The sequence below is a fragment of the Chinchilla lanigera genome, unplaced genomic scaffold (assembly GCF_000276665.1).
Source record: "Chinchilla lanigera isolate Chin_1 unplaced genomic scaffold, ChiLan1.0 scaffold00051, whole genome shotgun sequence".
NCBI classification, from domain to species: domain Eukaryota; kingdom Metazoa; phylum Chordata; class Mammalia; order Rodentia; family Chinchillidae; genus Chinchilla; species Chinchilla lanigera.
Genome location: NW_004955452.1, coordinates 9744749 through 9752496, shown reverse-complemented (window position 1 = coordinate 9752496; position 7748 = coordinate 9744749). Strand labels below are relative to the sequence as shown.

At 50.3% G+C, this 7748-nt stretch overlaps 1 protein-coding gene across 2 annotated transcripts in view; it reads left to right on the top strand.

Annotated features, from left to right (window-relative positions):
• Positions 1 to 7501: 7501 nt before the first annotated feature.
• The window catches only part of Nkain1 (Na+/K+ transporting ATPase interacting 1), a 41243-nt gene continuing 40996 nt past the window's right edge, over positions 7502 to 7748 (top strand). For both annotated transcript variants that reach the window (XM_013519445.1, XM_013519443.1), the window contains exon 1: positions 7502 to 7547. The gene's annotated coding sequence lies outside the window, so the exon portion shown is untranslated. The remainder of the gene's footprint in view (positions 7548 to 7748) is intronic.

The following is a 7748-nucleotide window of genomic DNA, read 5'->3' as shown; positions in this document are numbered from 1 at the left end:
AGAGCTCAGTGGCACAGCACCTGCCTGGCAAGCTAGAGGTCCTGAGTTTGATTCCTGAAATCTTTACACAAACACCAAAAAAGTAAGATACAGAGATTTTAATTCTTTTTTTTTTCCTATGTACTATGCATTGAATCCAGGAGCATTCTACCATATTTTGATACAGAGTCTCTCAGTAAGTTGCCCAGGCTGTCCTTGAATTTGTAATCCTCTTGCCTCATCTCCCAAGCATCTAGAAATACAGGCTTGTGCCACCATGCCTGGCTTAGACCTCTTAATTTTTCACTCCCAAATATTCTCCAATATTCCAGCAAAGGCAGGGCATGGTGGTGCACACCTGTAATCCCAGCACTCGGGAGACTGAGGCAAGAGGACTGCAGTGAGTTTGAAGCCAGCCTGGACTACATAGTGAGACCTTGTCCCCCCCTAAAAAAGAAAATATTCCAGCAAGTATCTGTTAAAGAGATCCTCTTCACACTCACAGTACCATTATCACATCAAAAAAAAATTAAATAGCAATTCCTTAATACCATCTCATGATCATATTAAAATTTGCCTAGCATCAAAAATATCATTTTTTTTGGTGGGGTTTTTTGTTTGTTTGTTTGGGGTTTATTTGTCTTTTTCAGACAGGGTCTCAGTATGCAGTTCAGGCTGGCCTTGAGCTCACTTTGTAGCCCAGCCTGGCCTCGAACTCACAACGATCCTCCTGCCTCAGGTTCCTGAGTGCTGAGAGTACAGGCATGCACCACCACACCTGGGCTGGTTTGGCTTTGAGATAATCTCATTATGTAGTTCAAGCTGTTCTTGAACTCACTATGTAGACCAGGCTGGCCTTGAACTCTCAGCAATCCTCCTGCCTCAGCCTCTTGAGTGCTACAATTATAGGATGTGCCACCATACTTGGCTTCAAAAATGTGTTTTACTGCTCTTTTTCAATCTGTAATCAATCAAGTTTTATGCACTTGGCTATTCTAGCACACACTCTCTCTCTCTTTTTCATTTGAGACAGTCCCTCTATATAGTTCAGGCCTTGAGCTAACTACATATCCAGGCTAGCCTTGAACTTGTAGTGATCCTCCTGCCTCAGCCTCCCAAGTGCTTCAACCACAGCCATGTGCCACCAGGCCCACTTCTCTTTCTTAATCTACAACAGTTCTCCTACCTTTTTCCAGTAAAACTGACTATATAACTGTATGTTTTTATATGCTGCTTTATAATATAGCTGTGTTTGTGTTTGTTTTACATTCATAAATGTTTTAAATGACTGAACACAAAGGTAAAATTGACACTCCAGGAAAATATCCTGTGCTTTATATTTTTTTTAACGGAACCACATATGCACAAACAGTTAAAATACAGCCTCATAGATGCTATCAGCAGCAGGCCACTGAACGAGGAGGCACTGCCTCGGGAGGAGCTAGGGACAGTTTTCTGAGGAAACAATGGTGAATCCTACAGAGGACTAGGAGTTGTGGAGATGGCGGAAGCTTGGAGTAGGAAGAACGGTTTGGGCCATAGGGAAGGCAGGGCAATGGCACAGATCACCAGACCTCTTTCTGTGTCGCAAAATGACACAGCATATGGCAACTGCGTGTCGGAGTAACAGTTGAACAAGAAACTTGGAAATTGTTGGCGTCAAATAGCAAAGGCCCTGGAAAGCCAGGTTGGCAGCTTTGGCTTCCTCCCATGGGTGAAAAAGCTACCAGGGTTGTTGTTTCTTGAGCCAGAGTCTCTGTAGTACAGCTTGGCCTCAAAAAGCTCAAACTGGGCCTAAACTCTCAATCCTCCTGCATTAGCCTCTCAATTGCCAGGATCACAGGTGAGCTCTGTCACACCAAGCCAGAAGGTTCTTGGTACTCTGGACAGTAGGTAGAACACAGCTGGGCTTGCTTTTGCTTCTAGGCGTCCTCTCCGGAAGTCACTGTGGGGAACAGTTTAGGAACTGAGGAAGACACACCGGATCACTGTCCCCAAACATCAGAAAGCTACTTTGGAGCGGGGCATAGTGGCACACACCTGTAATCCCAGCACTCAGGAGGCTGAGGCAGGAGAATCACCATGAGTTTGAGGCCAGCCTGGGCTACATAGTGAGTTCAAGGTCAGCCTGAACTACACAGTGAGACCCTGTCTCCAAAAAAAAAAATATTCTGCTTTGGAGAAAGAGTAATTAATGCTTTTACTCTGGGACACCTTACAGTGCAGAGCCAAGACCAAGTGAATTATAAAACAGCCAGCTGACGCTCAACAAACAGCCCCTGAGTCAGAACTGTCCACGGGTGGGTGGGAGGGAGTCATGTCCCTGGAGGTGTACAAGCGGGGGACCATCTCCTGCAGGGTATTGATTCAGAGGGTTATGGCTGCTCATCCAAGCCCCCGAGGAATATATTAAAAATACCCAGAACCAGGTCCCCCTGCAGGGACTGCCTGACTTGGGCCGATGCGGGTGGCTGGTGCACTGACATTTGGGAACTGCTCCACAAGAAGTCCCGAGGGTCCTTTCAGCTCTACTGTTCGATGATTTTAAGACGGCATTTTCCTTGGACTCTGAAATGGTGATCTCAGGATTCGCTGGACCTTTTGCTAAGAAGGGACACCTGGAGGAGGGCTTACAAACAATGAGAGGGGAGGGAGCTAGCAGGGAGTTGAGAATCCTATCAGGGCATTTGGGGCCTGCTAGGGGGCCAGGCCCGAGCCGACTCCATCTGTCTTCCTATCCCCTGTTGGCCCCTGGACAAGCCCGGCGCAGCCTTACGAAGGCCTGACGGCAGAATGGTGCCGATTGGAGAGGCCTCTTCTCATCTCTCAATGTCCCCAGCTCAGCTGGCCCCAGGGCAGACTTGAACTGAAAGCCCATGTGGCCTCCAAGAGCTGGTGGAAAAGGAGATTTGTCTCAGCTGTCAACAGAGTCTGTGCCGGAGATTGCGGACCTCCGCCCCAGACAGGCAGAGAATGTTTTCGGCAAGCTTTGATGCCGTGGTCGGGGCTGTTTAGGCTTCCCCGCCCCGGACCTGGCCCTTTAGAGACAACGTACTCTATCCTCTTCCTTTTCCCCAACCACTCTTGCCTCTCAGGGTGTCTTTTCCCCCATTTTCAGATTTGTTCTGGCCTTGAGATTCTGAGGGCAGCTGGTTGGAGAGGAGTGGCAGTACAGAGGCACAGGAAGCCAGGAAGGAAGGGAAGGCATTACAGAAAAGAGGGGCCATGGTCCCTGAAAGGCACCCTGCCGCATCCACATCTGCCTGTCTGCCGACCTGTACTGCAGCCATCGTCTTTCCTCTGAAATTTTCCATCCCTACTTACTCCCAAGCAAAACTAGTCCTTTCCAGCATTTTTTTTAGTATCTCATGGACACATTCCTATTTATTTATTTGGTACTGGGGATTTGCACCCAGGGCTTTGACACTGAGCTACACCCACATCCATTTTTGAATTTTTTATTTTGAGGCAGGATCTTGCTAAATTTCTATACTGCCCAAGTGGGCTCAAATTTGAGACCCTCTTGCCTCAGCTTCCCTCAGTGCTGGGATTACAGGTGTGTGCCACCACGCCCGACTGTAAACGGTGTTTTGAAGACCACCTAGGCTGGTGGTTTTTCCATGTGTTGTTCCTTAGGGACTTGGAATACATGGTTATTCTGGAGACCTTCACAGGACATGGGGGCCGGCTAAGAGAACAGGTTACTACTCGTCTTTCCCTCCATAGCCAGTCTGTTTTCTCTTTAGAAATGTACACTTCCTTTTGGGGAATAAAAGGGGCGCCTCTACTGCTAAAAAAGAAAAGTTTGAAAACCATAAGGAATGGTATAGGTAAAATAGTTCTGCCTGGATTCAAACGCACATACAACCTCTTCCTTGTGGTATGACCCAGTGCAAGTAATCTAACCTCTTCTAGCCTCAGTTTCCTCATCTAGAAAATGGAGCTGATGATGTTAATAGTGCCTCCCTTAAACGGTAGTTGTGAGGTTAATGATTGACTGCATAGAAGTGGCTCAGAACAACACCTGGTTTATAATATCTGCTGCCAACTAGTATGGTTTAACACAAAAATGTTTGGCTCTTTGTCCTTGGTTCCTTTGTCCTTGGTTCCTAAAGTCCACAGAGACTTGTGAGTGACAGTCTTATGAATGAGTCTTGGAGTCTTGTGGGCCGCCCCCGCATTACTGGGACCAGAACCCAGGGCTTTGTACATGCGAGATACATGTCTTACCACTGAGCTGCATCCCCAGCCCAGCGTGTCCTTTGATTTTCATAAACCCTTTTCTGTCACATCTCAGTTTATGTTGATGAGATGACTCAGGATGGCCCCTAGGTAGCTTCAAAACCAGGCTGGTCACCAGCAAAACCAAGTGACCAGTAGGTTGAAACTTTGAGTCCTCCAGGAAGGGTTGGGTTGGGAGGAAGCCTGGAGCTACAGCTTGATGAATTTTTTTTTTTTTTTTTTTGGTTAGGACTAGGGATTAATCTTAATCAACCAGGCACCTTAATCTCCCCAGCACCTTTGCCAGAAATGGTGGCTCATGCCTATAATACTAGCACTTGGAAGGCTGAGGCAGGAGGATCACCATGAGTTCAAGGCCAGCCTGGGCTATACAGTGAGTTCAAAGCCAGCCTATACTACCTAGTAAGACCCCTGCCTCCCCCCGGCAAAATAAAAGCCCAGGACCTTCTTCAGACTGAGCTACATCCCAGCTCTTCTTTTTTTTTTTTTTTTTTTCCCTATTTCTGAGTCAGAGTCTCTATGTCATTAAATTGCCCAGGCTGGGTCATTAAGTTGCCCATCCTCCTGCCTCAGCCTCCTGAGTACTGGCATTACAGATGTGTCCTACCATGCCTGGCTCCAATAAAAACTTTTTTTGCGTGTGTGTGTGTGTGTGTGTGTGTGGTTTTTTTCCAGTACCAGGAATCGAACTCACGACCTTGTGCTTGCCAGGCAGACACTGTGCCACTGAGCTAAATCCCCAGCTCCCCCAATAAAAACTTGAGCAGGGGCTGGGGGCTTAGCTCAGTGGCACAGTGCCTGCCTGGCAAGCACGAGGTCGTGAGTTCGATTCCTGGTACTGGAAAAAAAAAACAAAAACAACAACAAAAAAAAAACTTGAGCAGTGGGCTGATGACTGCATCAACCAGGCAAGCTGGGACACCGCATCTCTGTGGGCACAAAAGCTCTTGAGCAGGTGTCCCTGCCAGACCTTACCCACTGACGTCTTTATCTGGCCTTCTCTTGTATCCTTTCTAATACACTGGGAAACATAACTCTGTAATCTGTTCTAGTAAATCACAGGAAGCGAAGAGGGGAGCTTGGGGAACCCGTGGCGGATAGTGTGTCGCTCAGTAGTGTGGGCCGGGTGGACAGGGACTTGCGACTGGTGCGTGAAGTCAGGGCTGTCTTATGCGACTGAACCCTTAACCTGCAGGGTCTACACTACCTCCTGGTAATGAGCCTCAGAACCGAATTGAATTGTCAGACACCCAGCTGGTGTGAAGAATTGGTTGGTAACAGAAAACATCCCAGAAGCTATAATTAGTGCACATGTTCAATCCTCTCACTTTAAGTGTTTTTTTTCTCTTTTTTTGGTACCAGGAATTGAACTCAGGACCTTATGCTTGCCAGCAGCACTTGTGCTGCTGAGCTATATCCCTGGCCCCACTCTCACTTGACAGAAGAGGAAACTTAGGTTAAACATTCGGCTATCTTATGAGTGAACTTTCTCAGATATCTTCAGTGCTTCATCCACAGAGGGCAGAAGCTGCAGACTCTGCCTGGCTTTGGTGTGGATTGGGGAGACAGCTTCTTAACACCCCTCCCCGGCTGACCATGATTCCACCTTCGCACTCCTGAGCGTGGGCAGGCCTGTTCTGAGTCATCTTTGTTCCTCATTTCTAAATCCTGCTTCATGTTCCCCACAGCCTTTCCTGGTCCCTCTATTAGTCATCGTTCCTGGTGACAGCTACAAGTCCCCTCTGATGTCATCCCCACACCCCCCAGTTCCTAATCCCCAGCCTCTTGACAAACACGATTCTACCTTTTCCTACAATTGGTGGCCTCCCCCTTAGAGCCCTGCACTTCTAGGGATGTAAAAAGGCCCAAGGTCTGGTGGGCCCTGAAGCCGGAAGAAGGGATAAGGGCGCGTGATATTCACTCACCTCACACTGCTGGCTCCTACCGTGAGCCAAAGCCCAGGGCACAGCTCACAGTCTACCGGGGGAATAGTAAATCCTACACAGGAGGCAGCAGAGACCGCCGGTGATCTGAAAGGAGAGGACACAAGACCCCCGGGTGGCAGAGCGTCGAGGAAGCCGTGCTGGGGGAAGTGACACCCAAACTGAGAGGTGAAAAGCGAGCAGGAGGTTTGGGGCTAGGGATCCGGATAGCAAAAAGAGCTCTTGGCAAAGAAAGCAAAATGCTCAAAATGGGTGTGTGAGGCGGTGGAGTATGTGTGCTTAGAGCCGCAGGAACAGGACCTGGACTTGGAATGATCAGGTACTCCTGAGGTCAGACAGGCCATCCGGGACCCACAGGACGGACTCATGCACAAGGCAGCCAGGCCTTGAAACGGTGGCACAGGCACGAGGGGATGTGGCTAAGACCTTGGCAGGGCTGGGCAGAGCCCCAGTGGATTCGTTACTGTAAGGATTAAATGAGATAATACATGTCAAGTCCTTGGCTCAGAGTCAGCACTCAGCAGTAGCTATGGATGCGCTGCTAACCTCATGGAGGGACCGGGAGACTGGAGGAGACCCTGCAGAGGTCCTGTTACCGAATGGTTACGGAGCTGCGCCCAGGGAGGGCAGAGACTTTGTCCCGTTTCTTTCCTCACCCCTGGCACATAGTAGGTATATCATAAATATCGATGGGAGCGCTGCCTACAGAACCCAGGGACAGATTCATTGGCACAGGGAAGTCTGGAGGTGACCCAAGCTCCTCACTTGAGCGATGCTAATCACCAGGGTGACTCTGGGAAGTCAGGAGCACAGCATCCCAGAAATGGAGCTGGGATGTCTGCAGTCAGTGCTTTGGGAGCAGCCAGCCTTTCCTGGCAACCCTGTTGCGTCCTTCCAAGACGCAGCGCAGGTAGCGGCTGGCCAGAGCGCCCTGGCCGGGCTGGTCTCTGCCTTCAGCCACCTCCCTGGCTGCCGTCCTTGGGAGCGTGTAGGGCTCCTGGGCCAGAAAGCTCCAATGGAACTGGAACAACGCGCTCCAGGTCTCATCTCTGGCTTCCAGGGCTGTGTACATAGTCAGGACTCCATGAATGCCAGAAGCAGGACAGAGGAAAGGAAAAGATGCGGCCAGGCACCCAGAAGGGAGGCTGGGATGAGCACAGAGCTGGGGACAGAAATGGAACTAGAGGGCCAAGTTGGAAGCCCTGGGGACAGGGTGGATGGAGGAGCGCTGCTGCTCTTGCACCCTCGGGAGGCCAGGCTCAGGGCTCAGTGCGGACTCAAAATGACTCATGCCACCCGAGCATATGAGCATTATTCCTGCTTTGCTCAGGAGATGACCGAAGCCCAGAGAAGCGATGAGATCTGCCCAAGGTCACACAGCGAGTAAGCGACAGAGTCTGGGTCTGACCCAGGGCTGTCAGCCCCCAAGCCCGCAGGCTGCCCTCTCCGCCCCTCCACCCTCCCCGGCGTCTCCCCTCCCCTCCCGCGGCCGCCCCGCCCCACCCCTCGCCTCACTTCTCGGCGGCGGTGGCGGCGGAGGAGCCACGTGGTGGGCCGGGAAGCCGCGGCCGCCGAGCGCCCGGG